The sequence below is a fragment of the Balaenoptera ricei genome, chromosome 6 (genome assembly GCF_028023285.1).
Source record: "Balaenoptera ricei isolate mBalRic1 chromosome 6, mBalRic1.hap2, whole genome shotgun sequence".
Lineage (NCBI taxonomy): Eukaryota > Metazoa > Chordata > Mammalia > Artiodactyla > Balaenopteridae > Balaenoptera > Balaenoptera ricei.
In genome coordinates this window covers 91,756,152-91,775,425 of record NC_082644.1, presented here as the reverse complement: position 1 = coordinate 91,775,425, position 19,274 = coordinate 91,756,152, and positions in this window count along the sequence as shown.

Sequence of the window (19,274 nt, the reverse complement as noted above, 5' to 3'; positions counted from 1 at the left end):
ATATTTGAAATAGTTTATAATGAGTTTGATACTAAAATTTGAAATATGCTATTAAAATGTCACAAAACACTTGAACAGCATGACTATTAAGCTGGTTTTAATTTTCCATTTAATCATAAAGAATGCACAGATTAAATTCAGATTTCTTTTCAGTATCTTTGTATAGTCATATCTCTTTTCAGCATTATTATTATATCCCCAGAAGCATTCTTCATCACACTCTGGCAAAGAGAACTTAACATCTCTCTATATCTTCTCAAATTTCTGTTTTCCAAGGAACACTGTGATCCAACATTCTGTGTGTAAGAAATTAACCCAATTATGGTGCTCCAACCTTGAGGCATGACATAAAAGTTGCTTAGGTAAATAGCAAATATGGAAGGAGTTGGGAATGAGAAGTAATGGGCAGAGAATTAGAAAGTTTTACTGAGAGCTTAAGAAATAATTAATACTGAAGCTTCAAAAACTCCTCCAGTTTAGTCTCTAACAGCTGTAACATGATTTATACATTTATGTTGTCTGAAATTTTCTGAATGTTCGTATCTGCCTTCTGTTCTATCAAAATTCTTGAAACTGGAGGCTGCTTTCAATCACACTTTTAAAACAGCCTCAAAAATACCATCTAATTCTCTCCAAATTCCTTTCTTCCTTTTTTTTTTCCTCCCTACAAACTGAGCACCTACTATGTTCCCAGACACTGAAAGAAGCCAGATGTGCAAATGAAATGAGACACAGACCTTGCCCTCAAAAGAGTTCATAGTCTAAAATCGAGCTGAACTTGTAAATAAAGAATCATTTCATAACAACAGTTTTTGCAGTGTCTCTAGCAACAGAGAAAAAAGTAAGAAATTGTTGCTTGAGACAGTTGACAGGGAAGACCCTGGGTAAAGGGAGATTAGTTAAGAGGTTTCTGCAATTTTCCTCCAAAGACAGACTGAGTTCTTCAACTATGTTTTGTCCAAGAGATAATGTCAACCAGAGATAACTCTAATGGAATAGGAAGCTAGGGGCAGGGAGTGCTAGGACCAAGCTGCCCCCAAGGATGATCCAATCTATGGATGGAGGAATACATAAATACCTTTGAGAACCATAGCACAGTGTGATAAAGATTATAACTAAGTTAAATTTTAACATAAAAAATAATAAATGTCAGAACCCAAAGGCAACAACTAATTTGTCTATTGATAGTGGCTAATATTTATTATGGCAGCTTTTAGGCTAAGCTCTTTTAGGCTAAACTCCACCCCAAATAAAGCTGGGACCTCTAAGAGCTGTATTGTAAGTAAAATAGTGAATGAAAAGTAAATCCACCTTCCAAAATGGCATGATAAAGAAATCAAATTGTCTTGGCTTTGGTGCTGGGTAAAGGAAAATACGATACCCTCCCTAAGAATACATAACCACAAATTACCTCTCATGCTACCAGTGTGGTATGAAAAACCTCAATCAAATAATTTAATATAAAATGGTTGGCTATGCTCCATGCAGAAGAAAACATGAATCCTCTCTAAAGGAATTCACCTTCAATCCAGGTTTCAAAGAATTCCCACAGATAACATTCAAAAAAAATATGAGCTCACAGTCTAAAATACCAAAACATACAAGAACACAAAGAACAATCACTGAGAGACATCAAAGGCAATAAGACAGCAGAATCAGATCTGCACAGATTCCAGATAATGGTATTACTAGGCACAGAATATAAAATGACTGTGTCTGATATGTTTAAAGAATAAAAAAAAAGCTTTGAAATGTGAGTAGGAAACCAAGAGATTTAGAAATAACCAAAGGGATTGGGGAAAGAACCAAATAATCCTTCCAGATATTAAAAATATCTTCCACCTAGGATATAGAAATTAAGCTGAGAAAGTAGCTCCTACCCTAACAATAGGAACAGGTCAGATCGCCTATAAAAATCATGTTTGAGCCCCTCACAGAGCTGAGGTCACAATGTGAGCTACTGAACTAAAATCCAAAACGATGGCAATGTTCTCCAAGGAGAAATGAATCCCACGACTGTTTTGCCTTTGGCAGAGCAGTAGAGATAGCAGGAAGCCATGACACAAATGGGCAAGAAAACATCTGAGATTTTAATTAAATGTTAAGGGACAGGTTTGGGCTGGAGAGATGGTTTAGAATGTCTGGGAGTCCCAGATGAGACGGAAGTCTGCATTCACCCACAAACTCATTTCCCCTGATCTCCATGGAATGTTTATGAAAAAGATTAGAGGCAGGAGAGGAGAGTTCAAAGAGATCACCTCTGTGGTAAAGACATACCTAAGTGTGAGGGTAAAGAAGAGAATGAGAGCAAATCTCCATTGATCCAGAAGCTTCACGAGTAAGAGGCAGAGTCTTCTGCTGCGAGAGAGCAGGAAAGCTTACTGTGCTCATTTGCCATTTGAGCAGAGTCCCCATCTCTCAATCTAAAGTCACTGCTCTTTTTAAGTTGTAAGAAACCAGCTTTGATCTCAAGTTGTCTTGATCACTTTCACAAGATTCTCAAATACGGGGAAAAGTAAATTATATTATCTAACAATCTCAAAGCTACTTTTTAGTTAAATGTATAGAATAACTCTATAAAACACGAAAGTAGTTCACTGATTCTTGCAATTGAGTTGAGTTACTTGGTTACCCAAAATTCATTGGGCAAAACTGAGAATCTTTTTCTAGGGTAAGTATCAGCACTCCATACAGAAGTGTGGTAGACAAATGTAAAATAGATAGCTAGTGGGAAGCAGCCACATAGCACAGGGAGATCAGCTCACTGCTTTGTGTCCACCTAGAGGGGTGGGATAGGGAGGGCGGGAGGGAGGCGTAAGAGGAAGGAGATATGGGGATGTATGTATATGTATAGCTGATTCACTTTGTTATACAGCAGAAACTAACACACCATTGTAAAGCAATTATACTCCAATAAAGATGCTAAAAAAAAAAAAAAGAATGTGGTGGAAAACTGAGTCATTTCACCTTGAGGCAGAAGAGGCAGTTCTTAGTTTGCCACAATCATGGTCCTTCCTTGACCACCACCAAAAAATATATCTCCTCCAACTTTCAGAGACTTTCTAGACATCTGGAACTAACCCAGCTCTCTTAATTAAATCAATAAATAAGAGAAACAGAAATTTAAAATGTAAAATGCCTGTATGAGATTTAAATATATTGAGAGGACTTTATTCCAGATGTGAGTGAGTGATCTATCAGAGTAGGTTATAACTACAACTATATATGGAAGGATATAAGAGAAGTGGGTGCCTGAAGAAGGAGGGGGGATAATTTAATTTCATAACCTAAGAAGTTTGTTACAAATTAAATCCAAAAAGTAACCATGAAAAGTATAGTTTTCATATGGGTTTTCTGCTTCTGGTTCAGTAAAAACTAATACCCATTATATGTCTTCGCTGAGACCCACATCTCTTAAGTCACCTTAATTTTATTTAACAAATATTTATTGAGCTACTACTATGTGCCAACAAGCACTGTTCTAGTCATTTAGGATACATCACAACAGAACAAAGATCCCTGTCCTCAGGGAACTCAATACCAATGAGTAGGGAGATAGACAAAAAAAAAATGGAGGGTGACAGACAAAAAATAGTAAACATAGTAAATGAGTAAATTATTTAATATGTTAGGAGGTAAGTGCTTTGGCCAAAAGAAGGACAGGAGGGATGAGAGATAAAAGATGCAGAGGGTTGCCGTTACAGTATTAAACAGGATGGTCAGGGTAGACATCACTGAGAAGGCCCAAAAAGAGGAAAGACAGGAGTGAAGAAGCCAAGTGGTTAGCTTATGTGCAAAACAGCATTCCTGCAGAGGAAACGGATGGTGTACCACGTGTGTTCAAGGAGCAGGAAGGAGGTCAAGGTGGCTGGAATAGAGCAAGTGAGAGATCAAGTAGTAGGAGAGAAGGTCATCTCCTCATTCTTATTCATTTTCATTCTCACTCCCAAGCTATTAAATCCCAATGAAAGAAATCATATAAATTGATGGCCTCTACTCAGAGATAAATTATCCAATCTCAGCTGCTTTAATCCACCTAGTTATTTTCTTCCTTTCTTAAGTCATTTCCCACAGCTGAACTTCCAATCCTCTATTCTTATCAAGGTGACGGACCTGCTCCCACATCCTTCACTCTCCACAGATGCTTTGACTCCTACTTTGTTCAGAGAGGAGAGAGGACAATGTCTGTACTCCCATGTAATTCCGCTCCTTCCCACCTGGCTCAAAGGCAGACTGCCTCCTCCTACTCACCTGGCCTGGCCCCTTGCCCCTTCGATTGTCTCTCTCTTAGTGATTCCTTCTGTCTCCTTCTTGAATGTAGGTGTCTCCTCTCAATCTACACTCTCCTTCAGCTGTTTTGTTCATGCCACTGCCTTAAACTTCCATCTATATTTTGATGATTTTCTAATCTACATCTCTAGTTCTGATTTGCTCCTGAGGTCTAAGCAGTAATTTCCAATCTTGTACTAGACATGTTATGTTCTAATGATATCTCAAATGCAATGGGTCAAAAATCAAATATAACTCCACCCCCAAATATTGCATTGGCCAAAAAGTTCTTTCCATAACATCTTATGGAAAAACCCAAACAAACTTTTTGGCCAACCCAATATATTCTTCCTCTGCTTCCTGTCCCAATAATGTGAGACATCATTATTATTATAATATATAATTATAAATAAGTCTTATAATAATGGCATCATTATTCTCAGTCACCTGAACCTTACAATTATCTTACTTCCCTCTTTTTCTAATCTCTCATTTATAATCAGTCAAATTCTATGAATTCCTTTTTTTTTCAGTGTCTATCACCAATGCCCACCCAACGCCTTTCACCAAATACCTGCATTCACAACTCTCACCAGCCATATCAATTTAAAGAAGAATATCAGATCAGGAACATCTTATACGCTGAGACTAGCCTAAGTAACATTTGCCATTTCCATTCTTTTTGATAAAAGAGGTTTTGAATTTTTTGTTGTTTTGTTTTTGTTTTTCATTTACTGGTACCTAGTAAGGTAAGTGCTTGATCCCATTGACTCATTCATGTGAGCAAGGGAGAATTAATTGACTTCTATGTAAATTAATCTTAAGAGCACATCATAACAGAAAATTTTACAAGGGGAAGCACTTGAGCTGAGATGGGAAAAAAAGTAAAAAATTGAAAGGCAAATAAGAGAGTTGGGAGAAAATTTCAGAGAGAGAGAGAGAATAGCATTGGAGAGCATAGAATTTTCAGACAAAGCTTGAAGTTTAAGGTGCTATGGGAAAGAGAGTGAGAAATGAAGTTAAAAGTAAGCAAGGGCCAAATTCTATATCCACCAGGGAGCCACTGAAGAGGTTTTAGTGAAGGAGTAACCTAAGACATATAAATGTTAGGAAGATGACACTGTATGTGGGTGGAAGGACTTAGCTTAAGTCATTTTTTTTATTCCCCCAGAACCTAGTACAGTGCTTTCAAAGAATGTGTAAGAGTCAAAAATGAATTGCATTAGATTGAAGTAAATGATGGACACTCGATAGAGAGCAATGAATGGCTGTGTTGTGTGCAAAGCACAATTCTGAGCTGTCTAATTTGAAAGGGGACATATCAGGCTGTTGTGAAGCTGAGACCAGCCTTGTGAGCCCCACTCTCCCCATTTGATGGCTGGTGGTTGCCATGGTTACAATTGCATGGGTAGGCTTATTTATAGTTATATACTATCTTTAGTGAATTCCACAACAGATGAGAGAAAAATTCAACTGTGAAGCCATCTAAGTGCATTGGAAGCACTTAGGAAGAGCAGTAAATTAAATATACACCAGAGAATCTCAAAAACACTATGGAGAGCCCCATTTTAAACAACTGCTTTGTGAATAGTGTTCTGAGTAAATTGAAAAAATTAACCCAGGCTTTGGATGCCGTCTGCTAACTCCGCCTTTACAATCTACAAGCATATCAATTCCAGGATAGATTTTAGAGATTGATTAATTAATTAATTAATTAGTTTTACCACTTATCATACACAAGACACTTACAGGCATTGTAAGTCTTACAATAATAACATAAGGTCGGTAATATTTTTATCTCCACTTTGCACATTAGGAAACTGAGATACAACAAGGTTAATAGTTTCCCAATGCCACAAAGACCAGAGCTGGGCAAGAGCCCAGGGAGTCTGCTTCCAGTGATCTTAATCACTATGATATACTGACTTGTTTTGATATGTACAACGAAAGGTCTGGGGACCAGAATTCACTGGGAGGCCAAGAAGCCAAATTTATTTCAATCTACAGTGAATACAAATCTAAAAGGATTATTTGCTCATGGAGAACACTGAGAATTTATGCTGTAAAACTATTTATACCCAAACTTGAAATCTCAAACAAAACAAACTAGGGGCATCCTACTCCCATTTCAAAAGGTGTTGCAGCAGGATACTTTTATAAGGAAAATTTCTCTGTTTCCCAACAAATTAAATACAATTCCCAGAAAATTGATTGTGTACACATGCCAATTTTTGGAACACATCCATTAGGTACTACAAAGTAAAAGAGTAGGCTTATTTAAAAAGGAATGGATATTAATGCTATTGTTTTCTTTCATGTACCTTGACAAGTCAGTGAGGCAAGTACTGCTGATCCCTAGTTAACAGATGAAAAAACTGAGGCTCACACTGGACAATAAATTCCTGAAACACACATCCCTAGCAGGCAGAAGAAATGAATCTGAAACCACAGTCCTTCTAATGTTAAAGTCTGGGAATTTTCTGCTTATATCTTTCTGTGTCATCTTTACTTATGGGACCAAAATTTGGCTAGCTTCTAACAGAGGCTCTCCCCAAGACCAAGGAAAGTGTCTTTGAGCAACTATATAGCTTGTTGTAGGAGGTGGAATTTGCCTAGACAAGTTCAAATTTAATGCTCACTTTGTGGACAAACATGTATTATAATACCATGGCTTCTGTGGGAATAATACAATAACTTGAGTGGAAATACATGTATATCTTGTTGCAAATGCCCTTCACTGAGAGATGTTTGAATAAAAGTAATAATGATAAAGTTTTGGGATTCATATTGTTGTTAGTGATAATTTAATCTAAGAATTCTATGATATTTATTCATGCTTTTATCAAATAAATATTTACCAAGTACCTACACTCTCATTGTGGTAGATTCTGGGGATTCAGTGGTGAATAAGTATATATGTATCATAATTTTGAATGCTAGTGAAAACACAATCTTAGACTCACAAAACATTCATTCAATAAACCTCATCAAGTGCCTACTATGCACCAGACAGTACAGGAGGTACTGGGGACCTAAAGGTGAATAATTCACATCGCTAGAGGCAACTTTAGTGATCAACCATATGACAGATGATAAACTGAAAGAACCAAGAATCCAACCACTGGTCCAACACCACACAGCAAAACTGGAGTTAAAACCAAGGTTTGGTATCTTTGACCCCTGTACTTTTCCTACAGGTTCGAAGCACTGTGAAGGCTCCTGTCATCTCTGACACTTATTCATATGACATAATCAGTGCATGCATCTTTCCTCCTAAATTGGGGGAGATGCTAGAAAAAGATAAGATCACATCTGCCATTAAGGCGTTGGAGCCACAGCCCTAACAACAAAGACTTCTCTGGTCCAGTCTGTCAAGAATGCGGAGGTTGAGAAACCCTGATCTAGCCTATATTTTTTTGTAAAAAGTGCTATCAAATATATATTATGAAATAAAGATACTCTACTGAAATAAAATAGGAGCTCACATAAGGCACTTGGGGCACATAAGGCTCACCTAATGACATAGGGAGTCATTTGATGCCACTCAGAAAAAAAAGAGATTACTTTCAAATACTGAAAACTGGGGAGAGAATCTGGGAAGGTATGCCATCAATACAAGCAAGAATGAAAGGACTGTGTCCAGCTGCACCATTATTATAGACTTATACAGGTCTCGACCTGCACATTTAATTCATTTCACAGTCTGTGTACTTACCAAGTAATTATCAGACCTCTGTTTGGTTTCATATGCAATATTATTTCACAGAGAAAAGGCTCCACTTGCTGAGCATCAAAAACCATGGGATGGGTGGTCTATTTGGCTTTCAGGTAAAAAGAGAATGAAAGTACTCCCATTTGGTCTCAAACCAAATGTAGGTAATCCCAAAACTCTGGTCAGTGAGGTCCCAGGTCTGTAGAATATTATAGTTCAGACACATAATTATAGAATATACACCAGCCCTCACCTGCTTCCTACTGCGGTCACTGTCAACTTCTCACCTCACCATTTCCGTCTCCTATTTTAAATGTCTAAATTAAAATACTGATGTCCTGGCTTTGAAGATTTAGAAGATTTTTAATAATGGTGTGAACTGAATTAACTCCCTAGAAGGACCTGAAGTTAGGCATGAACACAATAAGTAACTCTAGTGGTAACAAAATATTCAATTAAAATAAGATATTAATTATTAAATTGACTCTCTGCCTCAAAGATTCTTGTGAACAAAAATAAGAAAAGCAGAAGGATTAAAGGCAAGCAAATTGGCAAGGCTCAAAACATTTTTCAGGCAATTTCAGAAAGGAAAGAAGGAAAGAGGGAAGGGTTGTAATACTAGCATAAGACAAAAATGCAATTAAAAGCCCTGAAGGGGAAAAATGGCTATCTTGTATTGATAAAAAGATTCAAGCTATGTTAAACATTTATGTATTAAGTAACATAGCATGGAAAAAATAACAGCTGTATGGAGGTTCCTTAAAAAACTAAAAGTAGAACTACCATATGACCCAGCAATCCCACTACTGGGCATATACCCAGAGAAAACCATAATTCAAAAAGATACATGCACGCCAATGTTCACTGCTGCACTATTTACAATAGCCAGGATGTGGAAGCAACCTAAATGCCCATCAACAGAGGAATGGATAAAGAAGATGTGGTACATATATACAATTGAATATTACTCAGCCATAAAAAGAACGAAGCTGTGCCATTTGCAGAGACGTGGATGGACCTAGAGACTGTCATACTGAGTGAAGTAAGTCAGAAAAAGAAAAACAAATATTGTATATTAACGTATATATGTGGAATCTAGAAAAATGGTATAGACGATCTTATTTGCAAAGCAGAAATAGAGACACAGATGTAGAGAACAAATATATAGATACCAAGGGGGAAGGGGAGGGGTGGGATGAATTGGGAGATTGGGATTGACATATATACACTACTATGTATAAAATAGATAACTAATGAGAACCTGCTGTATAGCACAGGGAACTCGGTGCTCTGTGGTGACCTAAATGGGAAGGAAATCCAAAAAAGAGGGGATATATGTATATGTATGGCTGATTCAGTTTGCTGTACAGCAGAAACTGACATAGCAGTGTAAAGCAACTATACTCCAATAAAAAAATAATAATAATAGCTAATACTTGAGTGTTTACTACTTTCACTTTAACCTCCACAATAACCCAATGAGTTAAGGTAAGTATTGTTAAAGGGTGAGATCATGACTCAATACCTGAAATAAAAATCACAAAGCTGGTTTCACTACTTATCTAAATAAAGAAGAGCTAAGCTGGTCAGGTACAACTTCTCCAAACTGCTGAAATAAGGAGAAAATTATATATCCACAATAAAACTTTGTGCCAAACAGTGCTGCCTCAAAATATTTTTAAAGGAAAATCTGTTGGAAATGTATTGAAAAATTGACGAAAAAGACACTAATGAAAGCTTTCTATAGATCAAGTGAATAAAAAATAAGTAAAGATATAAAGGAGCTGAATATTTTAATTAATAAGGTTTACCTACATGCCCTGATACATTTTGTCTAGAGCCTGCAACTCCTTTTTCATTTAGCATTTGGTCCCTTTTCTTCCTTCCCAGGCACTCCCCAGTTGAGTGCTGAGATTTGGGCCTAGCCATGGGTCTGGCGGCCAGGAGGGGGAGTAGAGGATATGTCCTTATAGGGACATGTACTGACCTGCCAAGCAGAGGCCTCTACTTTGTCTTTAAGCAAGAATGATTATTGCCATTAACAGAAAGGAGGGGTCGCTTATGCAGGCCCACAAGGTGCAGTGGGATCTGAGGTTTCAAATTTACGGAGTACAGTAATCCATATTTCCTCATTCCAAATCTCAAAGTCCCACAGCTTTTCGATCAGGTCCCTGACTTTGGCATAGCCAACTTGTTAGAGCAGATAATTCAAATCTCTCTGGAGTCCTGTTACTCTTATAATTAAGTCTTAGATCTGATTCTCAGAATTCTCTGCCCTTCCAGCTACAAGAAAAAGAGTCTCTTTATATACTGCCAAGGAGGCCCTCTGATATTCTTATTTTGCCTTAATCAACCTACAGCCTTTCATTGTCTTCTCTAATGCATCAATATTACCCAGCAACAGATGGTCAATTTCATAATTCCTGTAATAATTATTTTTCCCACAACTCTCAATGCCTGACATATCGCACCAGCTAATGCATTCCCTTCCCATATTATCTCATCCCATTTTACCACCAGTGAAAATTTTACCAATGGCAGGATACCAGCCTGCCAGAGGTTACTGGTACTCTACCCATCATGGGTTATGAGTCATCCATCTCCAGAACTGCATTATAGAGACAGCTCCCTAAAACAATTTCTTATACCACCATAGGTTTGGTTACCTGACACTCTGGAGTGAAGAATTGCATGTAGGAGGTTTATTGGAGAGGGATTTCCAGAATGACACCTGTGAGGACTAGGTAGCAGGAGAAGCTGAACTGTGATGCAAAATGCAGTTGTAGCAGAGACCTCCACTAACCCCACAGGGAACTCTGGAGAGAGATGGCCCTTCAAAGTTGTCTGAAAATGAGGCAAGGGGCAGGCCTTGTAAATCCACATGACCTTTTATTGGATGTGGGCTGCCCCAATGAGGGCATAACCTTAGGAAAGATAGCTCTCTTTGACTGAGGCAGCTCCTGGGGAGGAATAGCTGTGTGCCATCAGCTCAGTACACTCCCAGAAGCTGGGAGAACACATGGCAGGGTGGCAGGGTGATCTCAGAAGCTGGTGCTCCACAAACAGGAAACAAACCTCTTCCATGTCATATTGTAATTTCCATATATATTTTACCCTATAAACAGAGAAGAGAACTTAGTATCCCTGGTGGTATGAGTTTCTTTTGACCATACTTTCTAGAATGTTCTGACTTCCTGAAGTTTGAAACTAGCTAAGGATTTGTTTTAAATTGGTATAAAACTGCTTCAGATTAACCTTTAACACTTTTTACCTTATATATCTGTTTTCCAGAATTTTTTAAACCTGTCATACAGACACAGATATCCAACTTATTTGAGGTTTTTTCACAAAATTAGACTTGACTGACTCTTGGTGAGTAACCACTTATGGTTAAGAAATAAAAAATCATTAATAATATATATGAAGCCAGAAGGGAGTGAAGGACACATTAAAAGTGATGAAAGGGAAAAACCTACAACCAAGATTACTCTACCCAGCAAGGATCTCATTTAGAGATATTAAAACTTTTACAGAGAAGCAAAAGCTAAGAGAGTTCAGCACCACAAAACTAGCTCTACAAAAAATGCTAAAGGAACTTCTCTATGCAGGAAACACAAGAGAAGGAAAACACTGACAATAACAAACCAAAACAATTAAGAAAATGGTAATAGGAACATACATACTGATAACTACCTTAAATGTAAATGGATTAAATGCTCCAACCAAAAGACACAGACTGGCTGAATGAATACAAAAACAAGACCCATACATATGCTGTCTACAAGACACCCACTTCAGACCTAGGGACACATACAGACTGAAAGTGAGGGGACAGAAAAAGATATTCCATGCAAATGGAAATCAAAAGAAAGCTGGAGTAGCAATTCTCATATCAGACAAAATAGACTTTAGAATAAAGGCTATTACAAGAGACAAAGAAGGACACTACATAATGATCAAGGGATCAATCCAAGAAGAAGATATAACAATTGTAAATATTTATGCACCCAACATAGGAGCACCTCAGTACATAAGGCAAATGCTAACAGCATTTAAAAGGGGAAAGGGGAAATCGACAGTAACAAAATCATAGTAGGGGACATTAACATCCCGCTTTCACCAATGGACACATCATACAAAATGAAAATAAATAAGGAAACATAAGCTTTAAATGACACATTAAACACGACGGACTTAATTAATATTTATAGGACATTCCATCCGAAAACAAGAGAATACACTTTCTTCTCAAGTGCTCATGGAACATTCTCCAGGATAGATTGCATCTTGGGTCACAAATCAAGCCTTCATAAATTTAAGAAAATTGAAATCGTATCAAGTATCTTTTCCAACCACAACGCTATAAGACTAGATATCAATTACAGGAAAAAATCTGTAAAAAATACAAACACATGGAGCTAAACAATACACTACCTAATAACCAAAAGATCACTAAAGAAATCAAAGAGGAAATCAAAAAGTACCTAGAAACAAATGAAAATGAAAACACGAAGACCCAAAACCTATGAGATGAAGCAAAAGCAGTTCTAAGAGGGAAGTTTACAGCAATACAATCCTACCTCAAGAAACAAGAAACATCTCAAATAAACAACCTAACCTTACACCTAAAGCAATTAGAGAAAGAAGAACAAAAAAACCCCAAAGTTAGCAGATGGAAAGAAACCATAAAGATCAGATCAGAAATAAATGAAAAAGAAATGAAGGAAACGATAGCAAAGATCAATAAAACTAAAGGCTGGTTCTTTGAGAAGATAAACAAAACTGATAAACCATTAGCCAGACTCATCAAGAAAAAAAAGGGAGAAGACTCAAAACAATAGAATTAGAATAAAAAAGGAGAAGTAACAACTGACACTGCAGAAATACAAAGGATCATGAGAGATAACTACAAGCAACTATATGCCAATAAAAGGGACAACCTGGAAGAAATGGACAAATTCTTAGAAAAGCACAACCTTCCAAGACTGAACCAGGAAGAAACAGACAATATATAAACAGACCAATCACAAGCACTGCAATTGAGACTGTGATTAAAAATCTTCTAACAAACAAAAGCCCAGGACCAGATGACTTCACAGGTGAATTCTATCAAACATTTAGAGAGGAGCTAACACCTATCCTTCTCAAACTCTTCCAAAATATAGCAGAGGGAGGAACACTCCCAAACTCATTCTACGAGGCCACCATCACCCTGATACCAAAACCAGACAAAGATGTCACAAAGAAAGAAAACCACAGGCCAGTATCACTGATGAACATAGATTAAAAAAATCCTCAACAAAATACTAGCAAACAGAATCCAACAGCATATTACAAGGATAATACACCATGATCAAGTGGGGTTTCTCCCAGGAATGCAAGGATTCTTGGATATATGCAAATCAATCAATGTGATACACCATATTAACAAATTGAAGGAGAAAAACCATATGATCATCTCAATAGATACAGAAAAAGCTTTCAACAAAATTCAACACCCATTTATGATAAAAACCCTCCAGAAAGTAGGCATAGAGGGAACTTACCTAACATAATAAACCCCATATGTGACAAATGCACAGCCAACATCATTCTCAGGTGAAAAAGGAAAATATTTCCTCTAAGATCAGGAACAAGACAAGGTTATCCACTCTCACCACTATTTTTCAACATAGTTTTAGAAGTTTCAACCACAGCAATCAGAGAAGAAAAAGAAATAAAACGAATCCATATCGGAAAAGAAGAAGTAAAGCTGTCACTGTTTGCAGATGACATGATACTATACATAGAGAATCCTAAAGATGCTACCAGAAAACTACTAGAGCTAATCAATGAATTTGGTAAAGTAGCAGGATACAAAATTAATGCACAGAAGTCTCTTGCATTCCTATACACTAATGATGAAAAATCTGAAAGAGAAATTAAGGAAACACTCCCATTTACCATTGCAACAAAAAGAATAAAATATCTAGGAATAAACCTACATAAAGAGACAAAAGACCTGTATGCAGAAAACTATGACACTGATGAAAGAAATTAAAGATGATACAAACAGATGGAGAGATATACCATGTTCTTGGATTGGAAGAGTCAACATTGTGAAAATGACTGTACTACCCAGAGCAATCTACAGATTCAATGCAATCCCTATCAAACTACCAATGGCATTTTTCACAGAACCAGAACAAAAAATTTCACAATCTGTATGGGAACACAAAAGACCCCGAATAGCCAAAGCAATCTTGAGAAAGAAAAACGGATCTGGAGGAATCAGGCTCCCTGACTTCAGACTATACTACAAAGCTACAGTAATCAAGACAGTATGGTACTGGCACAAAAACAGAAATATAGATCAATGGAACAGGATAGAAAGCCCAGAGATAAACCCATGCACATACAGTCACCTTATCTTTGATAAAGGAGGCAAGAATATACAATGGAGAAAAGACAGCCTCTTCAACAAGTGGTGCTGGGAAAACTGGACAGCTACATGGAAAAGAATGAAATTAGAACACTCCCTAACACCATACACAAAAATAAACTCAAAATGGATTAAAGACCTAAATGTAAAGTCAGACACTATAAAATTCTTAAAGGAAAACATAGGCAGAATATGCTATGACATAAATCACAGCAAGATCCTTTTTGACTCACCTCCTAGAGAAACAGAAATAAAAACAAAAATAAACAAATGGGACCTAATGAAACTTCAAAGCTTTTGCACAGCAAAGGAGACCATAAACAAGATGAAAAGACAACCCTCAGAATGGGAGAAAATATTTGCAAACGAAGCAACTGACAAAGGATTAATCTCCAAAATATACAAGCAGCTCGTGCAGCTCAATATCAAAAAAACAAACAACCCAATCCAAAAATTGGCAGAAGAACTAAATAGACATTTCTCCAAAGAAGATATACAGATTGCCAACAAACAGATGAAAGGATGCACAACATCACTAATCATTAGAGAAATGCAAACCAAAACTACAATGAGGTATCACCTCATACCAGTCAGAATGACCATCATCAAAAAATCTACAAACAATAAATGCTGGAGAGGGTGTGGAGAAAAGGGAACCTTCTTGCACTGTTGGTGGGAATGTAAATTGCTTCAGCCACTATGGAGAACAGTATGGAGGTTTCTTATAAAACCAAAAACAGAACTACCATATGACCCAGCCATCCCAGTATTGGGCATATACCCTGAGAAAACCATAATTCAAAAAGAGTCATATACCACAATGTTCATTGCAGCTCTATTTACAATAGCCAGGACATGGAAGCAACCTAAGTGTCCATCAACAGATGAATGGATAAAGAAGATGTGGCACATATATACAATGGAATATTACTCAGCCATAAAAGAAACGAAATTGAGTTGTTTGTAGTGAGGTGGATGGACCTAGAGCCTGTCATACAGAGTGAAGTAAGTCAGAGAGAGAAAAACCAATACCGTATACTAACACATATATACGGAATGTAAAAAAAAAAAAAAAAAAAAAAAAAGGTTTTGAAGAACCTAGGGGCAGGACAGGAATAAAGACACAAACAGAGAGAATGGACTTGAGGACATGGGGAGGGGGAAGGGTAAGCTGGGACGAAGTGAGAGAGTGGCATGGACATATATACACTACCAAATGTAAAATAGATAGCTAGTGGGAAGCAGCTGCATAGCACAGGGAGATCAGCCTGGTGCTTTGTGTCCACCTAGAGGAGTGGGATAGGGAGGGTGGGAGGGAGACGCAAGAGGGAGGAGATATGGGGATGTATGTATATGTATAGCTGATTCACTGTGTTATACAGCAGAAACTAACACACCATTGTAAAGCAATTATACTCCAATAAAGATGTTTTTAAAAAAAAGGAAAAATATATATATTTGAAGTACCAACAATGGTCCCAGTGCCTCTACAAAATATAATAATTTTAATGTAACTGATTACATTGCCAAGGGTTCTGATTTTCTAGTTACCTTACAATGGAAAGGGATGGGGCTAGGGAACCTGTATTGTTCAAAACAAAAATTACTTTATTAATTAATGTTTTAAATTTAGTAGGATTTATAAATTTTCACATTTTTTTCCAGAAATGAAGCTTACATTTGATAGTTCAGCAAAATATCTTTGATGCTAGGGCAATTCTCACTGTCTTCCAGTCACTCCTTACAGTGATACTCATCTTAAGGCAGCTCAGATATGCAAGACTATTTCCTAGAGAACTAAAGACCCATGAGCTGATGACACCTGAAAAAAAGACAAGCTCAACAAAAGGTCTGGTTCTCTCCTTCACTTTTCTTTCTTTAGTACAAACATGAAAGCAGTGATAGACTCAAAGCAGTGATAGACTCAGTATGTGGTCAACGGTACAGTGATGCTGGATGACGTTTTTTAAAAATCAGAACTTCTTAGCTCCTATATTCCATTGTCTTCCTGGGCCAATTTTTAACATGAATAAAATCAGATAAATTAATCATAAGGAAACATCAATTGCATTATATTACCCTACGTCTCCTAGCCTGGATATACTATATTCATGGATACTGAATTAGATAATCAGGTAATTTCAGTAATCTTTGATGAGTCACAGAGTGAAAACGATGCCAGGACATAGGAGGTGGAACAAATATAATTCCAATATTCAATGAAGAACATCACAATGTAAAACTGACCACTGTGATCACTAGGGACAAACATCAGTTCTCCAGAAAAAAAGTCATCCTGACCAGTAAATAGGTTGGGTAGGTTAGGGAAATGTGAGGCATAAACTATCTGGAGATAAGCAGAGCATTTGATAAAGCCTCTCCTAATATCCCTCTGAACAGAACAGAGAAATATTACTTGGTCTCCATTGCAACTGGATGCATTAGTTGCTGGCTGAATCATCACACTGTCAAAGAACACCTACTCACTCTCTTGAGAGTTGAGGGCAGAAAGGGCTGCACCACATGTGGATGCAATGCAGATTTTAAAAACATCTGGGATGAAGTCCTAGTTCCAACACTAACCTGGCTGGCTCTCTGAGCAAGTCCATCCAGACTCTGATGGCCTGTGTGGCACTGCTCCAATGGGATCCCCATCACATTTGTTCTGCTAATTCCTGACATCAGCTTTCAGCACAGCTTGCTAAATGAACTGTCCTCTCAGATTCTGCCCATGCCGCCAGAGTCTCCATAGAATTAATACTTCTCTGACTGTAAAACCTGGTTTGTGATGCAAACTTTCTCTCCTTCCACTGCTCCTTCATTTCTTATCAGCTCTTGATTTTGAGTTTTTAGTATCTCTAGATTTTGCTCCTTGATCTCTCTGCCTTTGACTAGCCTTACAATAGCCTTAAGATGAAAACAGTTAATACCCTAAAGTTGTTAATAAACTTCAAAGACTGCTGTCTACCAAGGACAGTTTTAGTGGCATGCCACAAGGCACTGAAAAGAATGAAGAGAATGGAATCAGAGAGGCAGCTGTGCAATTAGATCCAAGGGCTGATGGAGCTGAAAGTGAAAAACAGGCCAAAAGGCTAGTGGCTGAATCAGCTCATAGAGCAGCTAGAAAGGAGCAGAGGCAGGGCAGGAACCAAGGAGGTGTTACAGAGCATTCCCCATGTAAAGAACTGGGAGGCCCTGACTGGTTTTTTGAGATTTTCTATATACAAGTGTGATAACAGCCTAGGGTCAAGGTAGACAGGATACTGCTGACAGCCTTTGGAGGTGCCTAAATAAAATAGTCATGTGGTGCTCCTATGGAATGCTGCCTGAGAGGGGAAATATAATCCACCTTCTGGAAGATACCCCTACTTTATCAGCTTACTTACCATTTGGGATACCAAATTTTACACACTAGCAACTTCATCTCACTATACATCATAGGATAATTTGAGGAGAACAGCATTCAAAAGCAATAAATAGAAAGGAGTGCAGAAGGTCATAGTGGTATGATCTTTTAATAGGGATAGTTACAAACAAATTTTAAAAGACACAATTCTATGGCTGTGCACTCTGAAACTCTAGCTATTTTCTTTAATTAAAAAATAGTATAGGGCTTCCCTGGTGGCGCAGTGGTTGAGAATCTTCCTGCCAATGCAGGGGACACAGGTTCGAGCCCTGGTCTGGGAAGATCCCACATGCCGCGGAGCAACTAGGCCCGTGAGCCACAACTACTGAGCCTGTGCGTCTGGAGCTTGTGCTCCGCAACAAGAGAGGCCGCGATAGTGAGAGGCCCCGCGCACCGCGATGAAGAGTGGCCCCCGCTTGCCGCAACTAGAGAAAACCCTTGCACAGAAATGAAGACCCAACACAGACAAAAATAAAAATTAATAAATAAATAATAAAAATAAAAGAATTCCAAAAAAAAAAAAAAAAAAAAAAAAAAAAAAAAAAAAAAAAAAAAATAGTATATTTAAGAGGAGTGAACATTATTTCATTCCAATTCAATAATCTAAATCATAGCATAATATGAATTTTCTTTTCCAATGAGTCATCGTTCTGGATGCTGTTGATTTCTGAAATAAGATCCTATACTGAAAATCTCTCAGGGTTTTATGATTGCCATTTGAAAGAAACATGATACAGAATAAAGCTGTAGTAGCTCCTAAAATCACATCAAAATTCACATTTCAAGCATAATTAGCATGAAATTTTATGGATTTAATTTGAAGAATGCTGCAAAATAATTCCTTGTTCAAAGAAAATTAGACATTTTGATCACCATCAGTTACCTTTGCTCATATTTTATGATTCAGTGAATCCTAATTCTATCCACCAAGAATTCCTTTCTTGTTTGGAAAAGCAGTCTTTCTTCTCATGAGCTCAACAAGTGAAAGACCATGGGAGTCAAATAAAATAAACAGCATCTAGTGATCATTAGCCTAGTTTTATTACACATGGGCAAACATCTGGAATATTTTACAAAATAAATCAAATTCTTTTTTTTTTTTATATATATGGCCTTTATTATGTTGAAGTAGGTTCCCCCTATGCCCACTTTCTGAAGAGTTTTTATCATAAATGGGTGTTGAATTTTGTCAAAAGCTTTCTCTGCATCTATAGAGATGATCATGTGGTTTTTATTCTTCAATTTGTTAATATGGTGTATCACATTGATTAATTTGCATATATTGAAGAATCCTTTCATCTCTGGGATTAACCCCACATGATCAAGGTGTATGATCCTTTTAATGTGGTGTTGGATTCTGTTTGCTAGTATTTTGTTGAGGAATTTTCCATCTATATTCATCAGTGATATTGGTCTGTAATTTTCTTTTTTTGTAGTATCTTTGTCTGGTTTTGGTATCTGGGTGA